The 18263-nt window shown below is 49.6% G+C and overlaps 1 protein-coding gene across 2 annotated transcripts in view; it reads left to right on the top strand.

Annotated features, from left to right (window-relative positions):
* The window catches only part of TMEM184B (transmembrane protein 184B), a 53740-nt gene that overhangs the window by 9699 nt on the left and 25778 nt on the right, over positions 1–18263 (top strand). The gene's annotated exons all lie outside the window — the stretch shown is intronic.

Here is an 18263-nt window from a genome sequence, read left to right as displayed (position 1 = left end):
TACAGCTACTTGTATACTTTCACCCAGCAGCTCACTCTAGGAATTTATCCTACAGATGTGTTAACACATGTGCACAATAACTTATTTGCAAGGTTTGTCATTGCTGCCTTACTTGTAATAGCAGAAGGCAACCTAATGTCCCATCAACAGCGGGCCTGGAACAAATTGTAGTCTGTCCGAACCGTGAGATACTGTGCAGCCATAAAAAATAAGATGGACCCCGGCCAGTGTTGCTCAGTGGTTGGGCGTTGACCTATGAACCAGGAGGTCAGTGTTTATTCCCAGTCAGGACACATGCCTGGGTTTCTGGCTCGATCCCCAGTAGGGGGCGTGTAGGAGGCAGCTGATCGATGATTCTCTCTCATCATTGATGTTCATCTTTCTCCCTCTCCCTTCCTCTCTGAAATCAATAAAAACATATTAAAAAAAATAAGATGGAGACTCCATGCACAGATATGGAACGAGCGTCAGAATAGATTGCTGTGAAAGGAGCAGGTACAGGGCCAGTGACCGGGATGCCTCCGTCTGTGAAACTGGAAAGTGCGTTTGCTTCTGTTGGTAAACAAGGTCTTGGGAGTCACAAGAAGTGATTGTGGTGCCTCTGGGACGGCGGCGGGTACTGGGAGACTCGCACTGCAGATGCTTCGTACCTTTTGAGTTCCAAATCGTGACTATGTGATGTTTTTAAAAAAATTAAAATAAAATTATATAAACAAGAGCCATAAGAAATGTATCCTCACCTATTGCCCAGTGCAGGAAAGTTAAGGCTCAGTCTGCCTTGCTCAGGCCCCTGATCGCCATCTAATAAAATAAGTGTGCTTGGGCCTCACAAAGGGAAGGGACTGGGTGTGAGCGTTTGCATGTTTCTTGGTTCATACGACACCAGTCCCAGCCCTGGAAATGGAGCCACCCCCGTCTGGCCCCTTCGAAACACTGCTGTTGGCTGGCTTGTCATTTTATTTTACTTATTTTTTATTCCTCACCTGAGGATATGTTTTCATTGATTTGAAAGAGAGAGAAACATCGATTGGTTGACTTCCATGTGCACCCCGACCAAAGATGGAACCTGCAACCTTTTGGTGTACAGGACAGCGCTCCAACCAACTGAGCCACACCAGCCAGGGCAGCTGGCCTGTCATTTTATTTACTTATTTTTTATTTTTAAAAAAAATATATTTTATTGATTTTTACAGAGAGGAAGGGAGAGGGAGAGAGAGAAACATCGATGAAAGAGAAACATCAATCAGCTGCCTCCTGCACACCCCCTATTGGGGATGTGCCCGCAACCAGGGTACATGCCCTTGACCGGAATCGAACCTGGGACCCTTGAGTCCGCAGGCCGACACTCTATCCACTGAGCCACACCGGCTAGGCTGGCCTGTCATTTTAAAGCTCTGAAACCTCCCACTGATTGCAAAACCCAGGCCCTCTTGAGCCACACGTGACTGGTCGCCCTTTCCCCCAGGTACCTCGGCTTCCCATCCCTATGCCTTTGCTCAAATCCTATCTGCCTTCAAGGCCCAGCTCAGTTTCCACCTCCGCATGGCCCTCTGACCTCCCCCGCTTCTTTATCTGTTCCTCTCCGCCGACACTTAAGCTGTTTTACATTGTGTCCTAGGTGTCTGATTCCACCCTGGGCTGCGGGCTCCTTTAGGGCCAAGGCCATGTCAGGCTCACAGCCCCTGATTTGTTAGATGTTTGCCTAGCGGGTGAATGCGGCTGCCCTCTTCCTGGTGGGATTGGAAGCTGTGGGGGGCGAGGTCTGTTCCACATCCATGAGGGCAGGGCCTCTTCCATATCCACGAACACCGCTGGTGCCTGGCACAGGCGGGCCCAGCCTCACAGCAGGAATAACAACAGTCTCGTGGCCCGGTGCCCAGTGTGCATTCTTTCCTTGCATTCTCATGGGGACCCAGGAGGTACAGCTGCTGTGACCCCTCTTATGGATGGAGAAGCAGGGCAGACATCTTGTCAGGTCACACAGTGAGAATTAGGATCTGGACACAGGGCCGGCTGCCTCCAAAACGATGTTTCATCAGTTTTCCACCTTCCACAAATCGCGAGTAATACCCATACCCGTGGCCCATTCTCACTGCCTGTCCCACTGGCCAAGGGGCCCTTGTCTTGTTACTCAAGTGTATTTTCCCCCCACTAGACTGTAAGCTCTTACAAGGTTAGTCTTGTCTGAGATACCCTTTGGACTTAGCACATAGAAGTTGCTTAAAGGCATATATTTTTTTCAGAAATTGATTTTGGAGAGAGGAAGGGAGAGAGAGATACCAGTGTAAGAGAAGAACATTGATCAGTTGCTTCCCGCACGCGCCCCAACCGGGGACTGAACCTATCACCTGGGCATGTGCCCTGACCGGGAATCAAACCCACCACCTTTCGGTGCTCAGGATGATGCTCCAACCAACCGAGTCACACCGGCCATGGCTGTATTTTTTTTATTTTATTTTTTTTTAATTTTAATAAATCTTTATTCAGATTATTACAATTGTTTCTCCTTTTTCCCCCCATAGCTCCCCTCCACCCAGTTCCCACCCCACCTTCTGCCCTTACCTCCCCCCTACTGTCCTCATCCATAGGTGTATGATTTTTGTCCAGTCTCTTCATGAACCCCCCATACCCCTTTCCCCCTGAGAATTATCAGTCCACTCTCTTTCTATGCCCCTGATTCTATTATATTCACCAGATTATTCTGTTCCTCAGGTTTTTAATTCACTTGATTTTTAGGTTCACTTGTTGAGAGATATGTATTTGTTGTTTATAATTTTTCTCTACTTTTTTCTTCTTCCTCTTCTTTAAGAATACCTTTCAGCATTTCATATAATACTGGTTTGGTGGTGATGAACTCCTTCAGCTTTTTTTTATCTGTGAAGCTCTTTATCTGCCCTTCAATTCTGAATGATAGCTTTGCTGGGTAGAGTAATCTTGGTTGTAGGTTCTTGCTATTTATCACATTGAAAATTTCTTGCCACTCCCGTCTGGCCTGCATAGTTTCTGTTGAGAAATCAGCTGACAGTCGTATGGGTGCTCCCTTGTAGGTAATTAACTGTTTTTCTCTTGATGCTTTTAATATTCTCTCTTTGTCTTTTGCTCTTGGCATTTTAATTATGATGTGTCTTGGTCCTCTTTGGATTCCTTTTGTTTGGGGTTCTGTGCGCTTCCTGGACTTGTAAGTCTATTTCTTTCACCAGGTGGGGGAAGTTTTCAGTCATTATTTCTTCAAAAAGGTTTTCAGTATCTTGCTCTCTCTCTTCTTCTGGCACCCCCATAATTCTGATGTTGGTACGCTTGAAGTTGTCCCAGAGTCTTCTTACACTATCTTCAACTTTTTGGATTTTTTTTTTGCTTTTTGCTTTTTCGGTTGAGTGTTTTTTGCTTCTTTGTATTTCAATTCTTTGACTTGCTTTTTGTGTTCCTCTTGTCTGTTTTTGGGTCTCTGTATAATATTTTTTATTTCAGTCAGTGTATGTTTAATTTCTAGTTGGTGCTTTTTCATATCTTCGAGGGTCTCGTTATATTTATCTGCCTTTTCTAGGATATTCTTGAAAAGCCTTATAACCGTGGTTTTGATGGTTTTGAATTCTATATCCAGTCGTTTGTTTTCCTCCATTTCTTTCGTTTGTGATCTGATTCTTTGACGCCGCATTTTCACTGCTTCCCTGAGTTGGTAAGGTAGATTTGTGTGCTAGGTTTCCAATATGGCCCAGTGGGTCTGCCTCCCCAGTTAACCTGAGGTGGACACTCTTGGTGCACCCCTTTGTGGACTGTGTGTACAGCCTTGTTGTAATTAAGTCTTTATTGTTGTTGGTATCACTGGGAAGAATTGACCTCCAGGCCAGTTGGCTGTAAGGATCAGCTGTGTCTATGCTGGGAGAAGTTCGGTGCTGGAGACAGCCTTATAGGATTAGACTTGCCAAATTGCAATAGCCTCTGTGCTCAGCTTGGATGGGGTGGAGTCTCAGGGCGGAGCAGACAGTCTTGGCTTCCCGTCAGCCTTGCCCTTGCGCGCATGTGCGCGCCTTCAGAGCTCTGCCTTCCCGGCTCCCGAGTCTCCGCCCAAGAGTCCAGACTCCCCCCACAAGAGCGTGGGTCCCCAGGGGCTCTCCTGGAACTGGGGTTCACTGCAGTCAGAACTGGGGCTCAGTGTAGTCAGGAGCTTCTGACTCCCTTCCATTAGGGAAAGCCTGTGGCAACCTCCGCAGCCTTTGTGCGCACTGGCACGCGCGCACCTTCAGTCCTCCGCCTTCCCCGGCTCCCGAGTCTCCGCCTGAGAGTCCAGATTCCCCCCACAAGAGCGTGGGTCCCCAGGGGCTCGCCTGGAACCGGGGTTCAGTGCAGTCAGAACTGGGGCCCAGTGCAGTCAGGAGCCTCCGACTCCCTTCCACTAGGAAAAGCCTGTGGCAACCTCCGCAGCCTTTGTGCGCACTGGCACGCGCGCGCTTTCAGTCCTCCGCCTTCCCCGGCTCCCGAGTCTCTGCCCGAGAGTCCAGACTCCCCCCGTAAGAGCGTGGGTCCCCAGGGGCTCGCCCGGAACTGGGGTTCAGTGCAGTCAGAACTGGGGTTCAGTGCGGTCGGGGGCTTCCTTCCCCCTTCCGCCAGAGAAAGTCAGCCAGGCTCTCGGCCGCCCTTCCTCTCTGCGCGCACAAAGACCCTTTGCCGTAGCTCCAATTCTCTGTGAGCTTTTCTCTTTCCTTCTAGTTGTAGAATTTTCACTCAGCCAGCTTCCCTGTGGTTCTGGATGGTGTCCGTTCTGTCTTTTAGTTGTAGTTTTGAAATTGTTGTGCGAGGCAGCAGTTTAGGTGCTTACCTATGCCGCCATCTTGGTTTCCTATCCATGGCTGTATTTTTATTTTTAAACTTTTCAGGGTTGGCCTCGGCTGATGTGACTCAGTTGGTTGGGCATTGGTCCATGCACTGAAGGGTTGCCGGTTAAATTCCTGGTCAGGGCGTATGCCCCGGTTTCAATTGATGTCTGGCTCTCGATCCATGTTTCTCTCTCTCCCTCTCCCTCTCCCTCTCTCTTCCACTCCCTAAAAACCAAGAAAAAATCTAAAGAAACCCCCCAGCTTTTCAGGGTTTGACTTACTATGGTCTGTGTTTGTAAAGCACACTAATCTTAGATGTGCAGTGCAATGGATTTTTATATCTGTGAAGGCCCGTGAAAACCACTGTCCAGATCGAGCTGCAGAACATTTGCAATACCCGGAAGGCTCCCTGGGCCTCCTCCTGGTCACCAACCCTCCTGAGGTAACACTACTCACGCCTCCTCACTGTTGACGGGTTTGACCTTCCCGGAAATGGAATCTTCGAGAAACATTCTAGCAAGGTTCATCCAGGTGGTGGGTAGCAGTCCTTGTCCTTTTTCATGGCTGCGTAGGAGTCCACTGTTCAAGTCCACTCTCCTGTGGATGGGTATTTGGGTTGTGCCCAGCCTTTTGCTGTTACAAACGGGGCTGCTGTGGAATTTCTTGTTCTTGTCTGTGGGGCACACGTGGACTCACTGGGTATACATACACCTAGGGTGGAGGCTGGCTCACCCACTCAGTACCTACTGTATGAGTGAAATTCAGGCTGGAATTCTTCACCCCGGGACCCTGGGCAGCAGCAAGGCTTCTTTTTTTTTTTTTTTTAATATATTTTTTATTGATTTTTTACAGAGAGGAAGGAAGAGGGATAGAGAGTTAGAAACATCGATGAGAGAGAAACATCGACCAGCTGCCTCCTGCACACCCCCCACTGGGGATGTGCCCGCAACCAAGTTACGTGCCCTTGACCGGAATCGAACCTGGGACCCTTCAGTCCCCAGGCCGACGCTCTGTCCACTGAGCCAAACCGGTTTTGGCAGCAGCAAGGCTTCTTGCTGACGGGGTTCCAGGGGTTGGGCAGGTTCAGGGGACTTGGCTTAGACGACCGGCTCCCACAGGGCAATGGGACTCTAGGCGTCACCACCCGAAGGGGACCCATTTGCGCAGCGCTGGATGGGTTTAGCTGGTTGGAAAGGTGGTCGCACTTAGAGGGGTGCAAAACCCAGCTAAAGAGGCTTGAGCATTGGCCCATCTCCTCCCCGTTTGGGAGAAAAGTGGGGTGATCACAGTTTGGCCTGGTATATATTTTTTCAAAAGACTTAATTACAAGACTGAATGAAGTGAGCCCTCACGGAAGTTGGCCCTCGTTGAAGGTTTTTGGATTACTTCCTTGTTCACTTTATTCCTGTCCCCCTCTCCCCCTCCCCCAAAGAGTGAAGGATAGGTACAGGATTAGATGATTTTTCTTTCCTGGTTGACAGATTCATGGGAACTCGGCCCCAGGACAAGAGGAGAGACGTGGAGTCCCAGAGTGGCAGAGTGGCTTCTGCTTGTCGGTTGATGGAAGGGGAGAGGGACTGAGAGATGGGACCCTCCCCCTCCTGAGGGCATGTGGTTCTTTTTCCAAAGGCTTGCCAGGCTGAACTGGGGGTTGTCGACCTGCTCTAATGTGGACCAGCCGCACAGAAATTCCCAGCAGCAGGCAGTCCTGGAGGCAGGAGGCGCAGCAGGCGGCTGAGGGGGAGCAGCGTGCCCAGTTCAGATTCATGGTGCCCAGGTCCCATTCTGCCCTGAGCTATGTTAAGATGGAAGTTTCTCCATATCTATTAGTTAAAAGAACACTAATCCCTCTCAGGCTGTGTTAATATTCTGGAGACGTGTGTGCAAGCGTATTGCCAGCTAAGCTTGGCCAGTGGATGTGTGGCAACTGCCCGAGCGAGCACTTCATGGCTGAAGCTCAAAAGGGTTTGGATCTGAAGCTGATGAATGAAAATATGACCTCAGAAGGTTTAAAAAAGAGCAGACGGCCAGACAGGGCTGGCCTGGGTCTCAGACTGTTGGGAACGTGTGTTCTCGGCCTGACGGGGATGAAGTGATGAAACAGGAGCGTGGTCCTCAGAGGGGCCAGAGGGCCAGGCCCAGCGCTCAGTGCTCGCCCGTGTTCACTTGTTTACTCCGCACAGCTCTCTCGGGGGCAGGTGTGGCTGCAACCCCATTTTACAGCTGAAGCAAGAGAGGTTATGCAACTTGCCCGCAGACACAAAGCCGCTAAGCGGCAGAGCTGGAAGTCAAGTCTAGGTGGTTTGGCCCGCAGCCCACGGCGGTCTGACAACCCTTGGGAATCTGTGGATTTGGCGGTACAGCCAGGTCAGAGTGACAGACCCCATTGGGCAGGGCACTGTGGGCAAAGGACTTTAGCCCTCCAAGCCTCTGTTCCCTCACCTGTAAATCAGTGTATTAATTTCCTCCTGCTGCTGTAACAAATTGCAGAAACTCAGTGACTTAAAATGCAAATTTGTCATCTTCCCGTTTTGAGCTCAGAAGTCAAAATGTATTTCACTGGGCTACAGTCAAGGTGTCGGCAGGCTGTGCCCTCTGGGGGCTCCAGGAGACTGTCTCCTTGCCTTTTCCAGCTTCAAGAGGCCCCTGGTATTCTTCGGCTTGTGGCCCTTTCCCCTACTTCCAAGCCAACAGTGTAGCATCTCCCAGTCTCTCCTCCCTGCTTCCATTGTCACACCGTCTGCCTGACACGTTCACCCTCCTACCTCCTTCTTTAAAAAAAGTAATTAATTTGTTGATTTTAGAGCGAGAGATTTGTTGTTTCACTTATTTATGCATTCACTGGTTGATTCTTGTATGTGCCCTGACGGGGGATTGAACCCGTAACCTTGGCTTTAATCAACTGAGCTACCCGGCCAGGGCCTGCCTCCTTCTTATAAGGACACTAGTGATTATATTGGCCTCCCCAGATAATCCGAGATCATCTTTCTTGTAATCACATCTGCAAAGGCCCTTTTGCCATGGAAAGTAAAAACCTCACCGGTTGGGAGTGAGCATCTGTGGAGGCCATTATTCAGCCTTCCCTACAGGAAAGGGGGGGCGGGTGGGAGGGTAGGGGCAACAGCCAGGTGTCCCCGCAACACGAAGTGAAAATGACTCAGAATAAAGTACAGGTGAGACGGTGAGATGCTCTCTGACATACCTAAGTCCCAGGCAGGTGGCCTAGTTCAATGGGTACTACCCATAGCTTCGAAGCTTTTCTGGAAAAGGTGGCAATCTCAGCAGGGGAGTCCCCCAAAGGCGTCTTTCCTGGAGGAGGATGGGGCAGGGCCTGCTTTAGGGGAGCTGTTGCCTGCCTCTGAGTTGTTCTCTAGGTGTCCTGGCTCATCAGGCCTTGCCAGGGCCTGGTTGAATTTTGCTCAAGGGCCCTCACTTCCCTGTCCTCGATTCTGTGCTCTCAAGTGCCCCTCTGGTGACTGGTTCGGCTCCCTGGCCCCTGATAGAGGACATTCGTAAACGGGCACGCCTCCTTTTCTTGTGAGCTGGCTTTGCCCCACCCTGACCCCCTGACCCCTGACCCCTGACCCCTGAAGCTGGCTTTCTGGACCCGAGATGAGCTCTGTCCAGCCTGTGGCTGGTAGCCTAGCAGGACCCTGTGTCCCCGTGGCTTCCAGACCCACTTCACGCTGCCACCAGGAGGGCTCCGCCACTCAGGTCACACTGCCCTCCGTGAGGCTAGTTAACAGTAGCCTGGGCACACCCTGTCCGTGTGTCTGTTGACGTGTTGTCTCGTGCCTCTGTCCATGCTGTTTCCTCTGTCCCCAGACCGATCACGCAGCACATACGGTCCCTGCCCTCATGGAGCCTGACTCACAGTGTTAATGGAATAAGTCTAATCACAGCTGTGGTCAGTGCTACGAAAGACGAGGAGCCGTGCCATGTACAAACTGTAATAGATCACAGAAGGTGATAACTGTCAAGGCAGATGCGGATAAAATGGGAGTGGTGGTGAGGAGAGAACGTTCCATTCCCCGAGGTTGACACGGAGGTGGTGGAGGTTTATCATAGAGGTTTAGAATTGAATTGGAAGAAACTGCAAAGGGCAAATGTTCCCTTATCCAGTCAAAGCATATTGAGTGCGAACTCTGCCCAGGTTCTGAGGTAGGTGCTGGGGATCAGAGTTGCACATGAGACATGACCCCTGACCTCCAGAAGGTTTCAGGCTAGTTGGGGAGAAGACAGGTGAGAGTAAACCTGTCCTCCATCAGTTTCTGCCCCAGAGGCTTCTAGTCCTCTTTGATTCGAAGCTTCCTTATTTTAGAAACAACCAGACAATTACTAGACTGTTGTTAAAAACATCACTAGCCCTAGCCACTTTGGCTCTGTGGATAGAGCGTCGGTCTGTGGACCGAAGGGTCCTGGGTTCGTACCTTGGTTGCAGGCTCCTCCCCGGCCCAGGCCCTGGTCAGGGCTCATACAGGAGGCAACCAATGATGTGTTTCTCTCACATCAATGTTTCTCTCTGTCTTTCCCTCTCTCTTCTACTCTCCCCCAAAATCAATGGATAAGTAACTTCGGGTGAGGATTAACCAACCAGACAAAAAACAACCAAAAAAAACCCCATCTCTATCTCCTTCCTGTTGCTCCCATCAGATGGCCCAGGTGTGTCCTGATGGAACACGTAGAACAAGTCCCTTTGCCCTCCTTGGCGTGGCCTCCACGTTGGAAGATGTGTGTGAGATGGTGTGACTCAGCCTCCATCCTCTGCCCTCACTCAGCCCATATCTCCCTCCAGTCCAATGTCCACCTTCTTCAGCCGAGCTCTGGGAAGTGTCGGTGGTGGGGAGGGGACCGAGTGACGGAAAGCCTGTGTGTGTAGCAGGTGGCTCCGTGGCAGGCATTCAGTCACTCAGCTGATGGACTGATTCTTCTCTTCTAAACCCCTACTGTGTGCCTGGCACCACCCTGGTCCTAGAGATGGAAAACTTGGGGGTGAGGAGGCAGGAGCCCTGTCAGAACTGACCTGTTAGTTCCAGGAGTGAGCGCAGCCCTGCTGGGCGGGAGGGGCAGGCCCTCGGGTGGGGCTGTGATGTTATGGTGACTCGGGAGTGAAGAGTTGGCATTCTCCACGGGGACCGGGGCAAAGGGGAGGGCACGTTGGTGTCGAGTGGGGGCTGGTGTGCAGGGACCAGTGTGGCAGTACTCAGGGGAGAGGCAGGAGGTGGGGCCAAACTGCCAGGGCCCTGGGCTCTGCAGCGGCGTCTGGCTGCAGCCCCGCCAGATCCTCATGTTCTCAGAGGCTCTCAGGGCAGGGCAGGGCCTTGGTCACTTCTGAAAACAGAGTGAGAAAACAAACCACACTGATCCCTGCATGCTTGAGCAGCAGCCTCCCTGCGGCCTGAGGATGGCCCCGGCCCACGTCCCTTCACCCTCACCTTCATCGTCACCTTCACCTTTCTGGAATCCAGGACACTTGAAATCCCAGCGGTTCTTCCTAAGTCTGCAACAAACTAATTTTGTGGCAAAAAATGTGACCTGAATTGATGCGAGACTAATTACGGTCTTTAAAAATACCTCACGTGTCTCTATGGAAATACGCTGTGTGTTATTTTGGGATGCTGCCCAGACCCCTGTGGGGGGTCACCAGATACACACCATATGCAGCACCGCAGACAGTCCTTCTGAAATCTGGAAAACTCGGAATTCCTAAACTCACTGGGCCCAAGGGCCCTGGCCGCAGCACGGTGCACCCAGGAAACAATTCAGAGAGAGCCACTTACCTGCCCAGGCACAGTCGGGTGGCAGTGCCGGGATTCCGGCCCAGTGCCCCTGACTCAGAGCCCAGTGTCCCTGGGGCAGAGTACAGACTGTGGCCTGGCCTCTTCACAGCCTTCGGGGTGGTGTGCAAATAAGGACAAGGGCGTGGAGCGACCTGGCTGGCAGATGGGCCTCCAGACTGGGACAGAGAGGCAGACATGTTGTGGAGAAGAGGGGAGAGGGGAGCGTGCCAGCCACCAGCTTTTCCCATGGCGTGCAGCCCTGCTCTTCCAACTTGGCGCACACGTCCCTACCAGTAAACAGACTTATACTGATGTGCCTATAACTATCCGCATGTATGACGTTACTGTGACATTGTGTGCGTCATAAAACCTACACCAAAAATAGAAACCGAGGGATGAGCTGAAGATGAAATCATTACCAACATTTTAAATAATTTTGTTGGTGGTACAAAAAGCCTTCTGTCTTCATGTGCTTGATTATTTTTGGAAATTGTGCTTTAATGCTCGGCGAGAGCCGTTTTTTTACATTCATTTGGTTTCGAGACTTGGTTTTAAGGGGTGCCCTCCCTGGGAAAGGTCCCTGCCCGGAACACGTAGCCGCACACAGGAAACACATCACTGGCTTTCTTTCTAAATCGGGTTACTCATTTTTCCATCCTGTCCACCGCGTACGCAGAGGATTTGTTGAAATTTGGCTAGTACATTTCCATCCTTCCTGATGCCAGATGTCTTTGTAAACTAAATGGAAGGTATCTTATTTTGATTTTAAAGTTCTTAACACCGGAGTCCCAAACTCACTCAAATGCTTTGGAAATTTTTAAACAGATTAGAAAATGGTGTTACGTAGGTTCATAGGACTTCAGATATGAGAGTTTTTGTAAGTTACAGACTGATACTGTTTTTGGTAACAAAATCCTGCTACAGTAGAAGCATTTCTGAATAGCACGAGCCTCGGTTTCTTTCAAAGAGCAGTGCCTTTCCCATGCACTGGGATCACATTGTGGTAACATATTAAACACGCTTAAAAACATTTTGAAAACATCACCGAGAAGCACATCTCTGACGATCAGTGGTTGTAGAAAGAAAAGGCAAATTTGGAGCAGTTTTTTTTGTAAAAGAAACTGTGTTAAACTCGTTTATTAGGTTGGACAAGTGTTTTTTTAAATTATTTTTCTATAAGATAACCAGTCAGTCTCTGATACAGACGATTTCCTGAGTTATTGCCCATCCCATTACAAGTTTTGTGGAAAACTCTGCTGTTCTACTGTCTAAAGTTTTTATTATGGAAATTTTCAAATGCACAAAAAGAGAGTAAATAGTATAATGAATTTCTGTCACTCACTTCATTCAAAGTTAGCAACATTTGCAATCTTTTTTTTTTTTAAATATATTTTATTGATTTGTTACAGAGAGGAAGGAAGAGGGATAGAGAGAAACATCGATGGGAGAGAAACATCGATCAGCTGCCTCTTGCACACCCCCTACTGGGGATGTGCCTGCAACCAAGGTACATGCCCTTGACCGGAATCGAACCTGGGACCCTTCAGTCCACAGGCTGACGCTCTATCCACTGAGCCAAACCTGTTAGGGCTGCAATCTTTTTTTTAAAAAAAATACTTTATTGACTTCAGAGAAGAAGGGAGCGGGGAGAAAGGGGGGGGGAGGAACATCAATGATGAGAAAGAATCATTGATTGGCTGCCTCCTGCACACCCCACACTGGGGATCGAGCCCGCAACCAGGGCATGTGCTCTGCATCTATCTTTCCCCTTTTATTTAATTAATTAATCTATCTCTCCCCTTTTAAAGAGTAAATCCCAGACTTCATGTTATTTTTCACCCTTAAATAGTTCAATATACATCTCTACTTTTAAAACTTTTAAAAACTTAAATACATATATATGTGTTTTTATTGATTTTAGAGAGGAAGGAAGAGGGAGAGAGAGAGAGAAACATCCATGATGAGAGAGAACCATTGATTCTTCATGCCCCACACTGGGGATGGAGCCCACAACCCAGGCATGTACCCTGACCAGGAGCCCTGACCAGGAATCGAACCATGACCTCCTTGTTTATAGGTTGACACTCAACCCCTGAGCCATGCCAGGCCAGCTTGGCAAAACTTTTTTTTTTTTAATAGATTTTAATAGCAAACTTACAGGAATAGCACAGAAGACAGACAACATTAAAAACATGTACTTGCAGCCCTAACTGGTTTGGTTCAGTGGATAGAGCGTCGGCCTGCGGACTGAAAGGTCCCAGGTTCGATTCCGGTCAAGGGCATGTACCTTGGTTGCGGGCACATCCCCAGTAGGGGGTGTGCAGAAGGCAGCTGATCGATGTTTCTCTCTCATCGATGTTTCTATCTCTCTATCCCTCTCCCTACCTCTCTGTAACAAATCAATAAAATATATTAAAAAAAAAACAAAAAAAAAAACACGTACTTGCATGTAGGACAACTCAGAAAAGTATAGTGAATGGATGGTATCTACTGTATGATAAAAATGCTACAAACACCATTTAGTTGCCATCAATAAGAAATGCATTTGTTTTTTAAAAATCCAAATGCTGGCATTGTCCAGAAAAATTTAAGTCTTATTTTATATTGTTATAAAGTTCAACTGCTGAAACTTGTTCACTGAAACATTTGACTTGCATTTATATTAAAAAAATTCACACACAAATGAAAATGGAAAAACTGCCAATACCTGATTGCTGTCCCCTCTTTTCACCTTGCAATCATATCCTTAGTACCTTTTGACCCCATGGGGAAAAGATACTTAACATTCAAAACTACCAATAACAGGAAGAAGAGAAATTTTATTTTAAAAGAATGAAATGATCATAGTGGATTCTTAAGCACCTTCTCCACGTTGGCGGCGTGTCTTTTGGCATCGTTGTTACATGTTCGGCATGGAGAGCACACAGGTTGGTGTCTTCAAAAAGGCCAACCAAACAGGCCTCCTGCCTCCTGCAAAGCACCACAGACTGCTCCCTGGAAGTGCAGGTCTGGTTTGAAGTACTGAGCAATTTCTCGCCCCAGACGCTGGGAGGGAAGTTTGCAAACCAGAAGTTCAGTGGACTGGTAACGTCTAATTTCACAAAGTGCCACGGTCCCAGGCCTGTCACGATGAGGTTTCTTCACCCCTCCAGTAGGGGGCGCACTATCGCGAGCGGCTTTGGTAGCCAGTTGCTTCCTCCGGGCTTTACCCCCGGTCCATTTGCGGGCAGCCTGCCTTGTAGGAGCCATGGTGTAGAGACCTCTTTCCTTACCCGCTTCTCCTAGCGCTGGAGCTTGGCAAGCCGGAGGCGGCGCAGGCGTTAGAGAGCGATGGTGGCTGTGAACACAGTTGGGGCAAAACTTTTTTATTTTGAAATAGTAATTGTAGGCTCACAGGAAGTTGCCAAAATAGTACGTAGAGTCCCACAGACGCTTCTTCCCCCACATGGTGACATAATTGCTGTAGGACGGTATCAAAACCAGGAAGTGGACATTAGGACAGTACTAGTACCTGGTACTTAGCCTTCACTGTTTCTGCATGTGTGTGGTTCTGTGTGATTCTGTCTCCTGTAGACGAGCCACCACCACCACCAGGACACAGAGACTCAGCACCTGGAGCGAGCTCCTTTGTTCCCTCTTTGTATTTGTGCGCCCCTTTGCTCTTCTCTGCCGGTGAGTCATCTGTTCTCCATCGGTGTAGATTTATCGTTTTGAAGATGTTACAGAGTGGGAACGAGGCAGTCGTGACCTTTGGGATGGGCTGTTTTCAGTAAACACCATGTCCTGAGCTCCATCTGGGTGGTTGCCTGTGTCAGTAGGCGTTCCCCTTTGTTGCTGAGGGGCTCCATAGTCAGGACGCTCGCTATCCAACCTTCCACCTGCCCAAGGGCATTTGGGTTGCCTTCAGGCTTTGGCGATTGCAAGTATAGCTGCTGTGAACATTGGTGTACAGGTTTCTGTGTGAGCCCAACTTTCCATTTCCCTAGGGTAAGTGTCTGAGAGTGATTAGTGTGGTAAGTGCGTGTTGCTTTTGTAAGAAACTGATTTTCATAAGAGACTGTTTTCCAGAGTGGCTGTACCATTTTGTATTCCCACCAGCAATGGATATGAGCTCATTACTCTACATCTATGCCAGCATTTGGTGTTGTCATTGCTTTTTATTTATAAGGTGTAATGATAACTCATTGTGGTTTTAGTTTGCATTTCCCTAATGGCTAGGGATGTGAAACAGCTGCTATTTATGTATTTACTAGAGGCCCGGTGCACAAAATTCGTGCACTCAGGGGGGTGTCGCTCAGCCCGGCCTGCACCCTCTCGCAGTCCAGAAGCCCTCTGAGGGATGTCCATCGGTCGGACATCCTTAGCGCTGCCGTGGAGGCAGGAGAGGCTCCCGCCACCACCACTGCACTCGCCAGACTGAGCCTGGCCACCAGGGGGCAGCTCCTGCATTGAGCATCTGTCCCCTGGGGTCAGTGCACATCATAGCAACTGGTTGTCCGCGGTTCAGTTGATTTGCATATTACCCTTTTATTATATAGGAGGATTGGCCATGTAGCCTTTTTTTATTTTTAAAATATATTTTTATTGATTTCAGAGAGGAAAGGAGAGGGAGAGAGAGATAGAAACGTCAACGATGAGAGATAATCATTGATTGGCTCCCTCCTGCACGCCCCCCCTCCCCCGCTGGGGAACGAGCCCGCAACCCGGGCATGTGCCCTTGACCGGAATCGAACCTGGGACCCTTCAGTCCGCAGGCCGACGCTCTATCCACTGAGCCAAACCGGCTAGGGCCTCATGGCATCATTTACTCTGATCCACTTCCCTCGGTATTTCCTGGTACTGGTGATTAGTTCTAGAGGCTTGTTTCAATCCCAGTTCACTTTTTGGGCAAGGTTCCTTCTTAGGAGGCGCTGTGTGTTTCCCGTGCAGGCAGTTAGGAGGCTTAAAACTTCCAGTGCCCCATTTTAGTGACATTGATCTTGACTGTGGGTTCGCCTCTGCGGCCCGATCCATCCCTTATCAAATTCCCTATCAGCCTTTCACCTAGTGGTTTTATCATTCACTGATGACCCAGGTCTCCATCCATTATTTGTACTAGGAGTTGTAAAATGGTCATTTTTTATTTTATTATTCTGTGTCCTTGTATTAAGGGGACTTATGTAACGTAGAACAACCCCCTTGTCAATTACGTAGTTGCCCTGAAATGTTACAGATGAAGCGGAGGCTCCGCGAGGTGCAGTCACTTGCCCATGCTGGCAGGTGGTGGAGGGTGGCGAGAATCCTGCGTGCTGACTGCAAAGTGGAAGCGAGGTTGTGCCACCACTTTGGAGCCTTCCCTGACCCTCCCCCAACTGTGGCCAAGGCAGTGATGCTGTCTGCAGCTCCCTTCATGCTGGGCACTCACCTCTCCTGCCGGGAGTGGGCCAGGCCTCCGGGTCGCGTGGAGCAGGTGTGTGGAGGAGCTGTGAGTTCCTTGAGGCTGAGACTGTGCTCAGCACTGTGTCCAGAGGCCTCAGGACATGTTTGTTGGAAAGACGATTCCAGCATCTCCCCCAGGGCTCTCTGTCGCGTCCCTGGCGAAAGTTTAATATTTGGACAATTAAGAAAATAGGGGACCTGCCAGAGCATCTTGGGTGCCGAGCTCCATCCTGTGCTGCTTTCCCACATCAGGGTGCATGGGCTGCATTAAAAAGGGGAGCCTTGGAGGCCCTTCTCTGAACCCCTTACCCCAGGAGAGTGAAGGGGCTACACCAGCCAGCATCATCTGTGCCTTCCCAAGGCCTGGGGCTGTGCCAGGCCAGTGTCCCGCTTACTTGTGAGACCTGGGCAGGCAAGAGATCTTTCCCAGGTAGGTGCCTGTCCTGAGTGTGAAAGGATGGGACCCCAGTGTCCATCCCCCCACCTCCCAACAGACACACACTGTGAACAGTTGGTGAGATCTAGCATCGTGTGCCATCCTGGGCCAGGGAGCCGGGCCAACTCTGGGAGACAGCCTTTGAGGAGCCACCATCGCCTGCCTCTCCTGGGTGGCAGGGGCCATGCGTCTGAGTCAGAATATGGCATCAAATGCCTGGCCGGTGTGGCTCAGTGGATTGAGTGTTGTCTCATGCACCAAGAGGTCACTGATTCCATTCCTGGTCAGGGCATATGCCCGGGTGTGGGCTCGATCCCCAGCAGGGGCGTGCAGGAGGCAGCCAATCAATGATTCTCTCTCATCCATGTTTCTCTCTCTCTCCTTCTCCCTTCCTCTCTCTCTGAAATCAATAAAAACACATTTTTAAAAAAGAAACTGATAAAAAAGACCATATTGCATCACGTACTTTGGGGGGATATTATGAAAACCTTCAAACCATTTCATGCTACCCCAGGAGACGGCAAAACCAAGTTCCACATGATTTTTCTCATCTCTCAGTTGGAGAAAATGTTACTTCAAAGTTGCTGTGAGAAAAAACTAGCTATTATGTTTGGGGAAATGATTTGTAAACCACAGGGCATGGCGCAACAACATGGTGGGCATGGGTCGGGCCACAGAAGCCTCCCAGCCCTGTGGCCACCTTCCCTGAGAGGCCTCCCCTTCTGTGAGGACAGCCCCAGCTTGCTAGGACAGGCGGGGCCCTGTCTGAGGAGGTTCTGCACGGAGGGCAGCTCCCCTGGGCCTCGTCCAGGCCTGCTGGGAGACAGCGTGTTTATGGGACCTGCGTTAGAGCCCTGGCTCTGATTTTGGGCAAGTCCCCCCGAGTGGATTTCTTCTTGTGAACAGGGTGACCTACATGAGGAAAGCGAGAGAACTCCGAGTGTCTAATGTCACCCTGGGGTTAAGAGAGAGGCACTTGAGTGTGAGTGACAAAGCCCCAGGGAGAGGCTGGGCCTGGAGCCTGCTGGTGTCCCCTCCTGTGGGCAGGGTCAGAGGCTGGGGAGACGACACAGGGGCCTCTCAACACTGCCCTAGAGCAAAACAGCCTTTGACACACTCTTGCTCAGAAGGTGAGGATTTAGGAGTCTTTGTACCACCTCCTCCCATCCCCCTTCGATTCTCGTTGTTTGTTCATTTAATTTGGGATGATAGGCAAAGATGATGTACAACCCAAGTCTCCTCTTTGTTTTTAATTTTTTAAAATACATTTTTATTGATTTCAGAGAGGAAGGGAGAGGGAGAGAGATAGAAACATCAATGATGAGAGAAACTCATGGATCGGCTGCCTCCTGCACTCCCCCTATTGGGGATCGAGCAACCCGGACATGCGCCCTGACTGGGAATCAAACCACTGAGCCACACCAGCCAGGCCCAAGTCTCCTTTTTAAAGGAATATTTCGGCACTGGTTTTCAATTTTGCAGTCATTCTTACAGGAACTATTTATTCTTAGGCTTGTCACTGTGTCTCTTTTTCAAAGCTTGTCACCAATCTTTATATAGACAATTCCATTTTTGAGTTTCTTTATATAGATATCTTCTCCATTTTTGGTTTCTAATCTAGATACATCTCCTGGTCGGTGTGTTAGAAATCATTTATTTTTACAGGAAAATAGAAATGTGAAGGGCTCTCAGGGGTGAAACTTACAGCTAAGAGCACACACGGTGAATTGGTGGCAGGGGATGCTGGCGACACTGGAGAGAATGGGCGACAAAGCCGGGAAGCGTGGGCGGGGGGGGCATCAACAGGTCAGGTTA

The sequence above is a fragment of the Plecotus auritus genome, assembly GCF_963455305.1.
Source record: "Plecotus auritus genome assembly, chromosome: 3".
NCBI classification, from domain to species: Eukaryota; Metazoa; Chordata; class Mammalia; order Chiroptera; family Vespertilionidae; genus Plecotus; species Plecotus auritus.
Note: the sequence above shows the minus strand (reverse complement) of the source record. Positions and strands in the feature narration are given on the sequence as shown.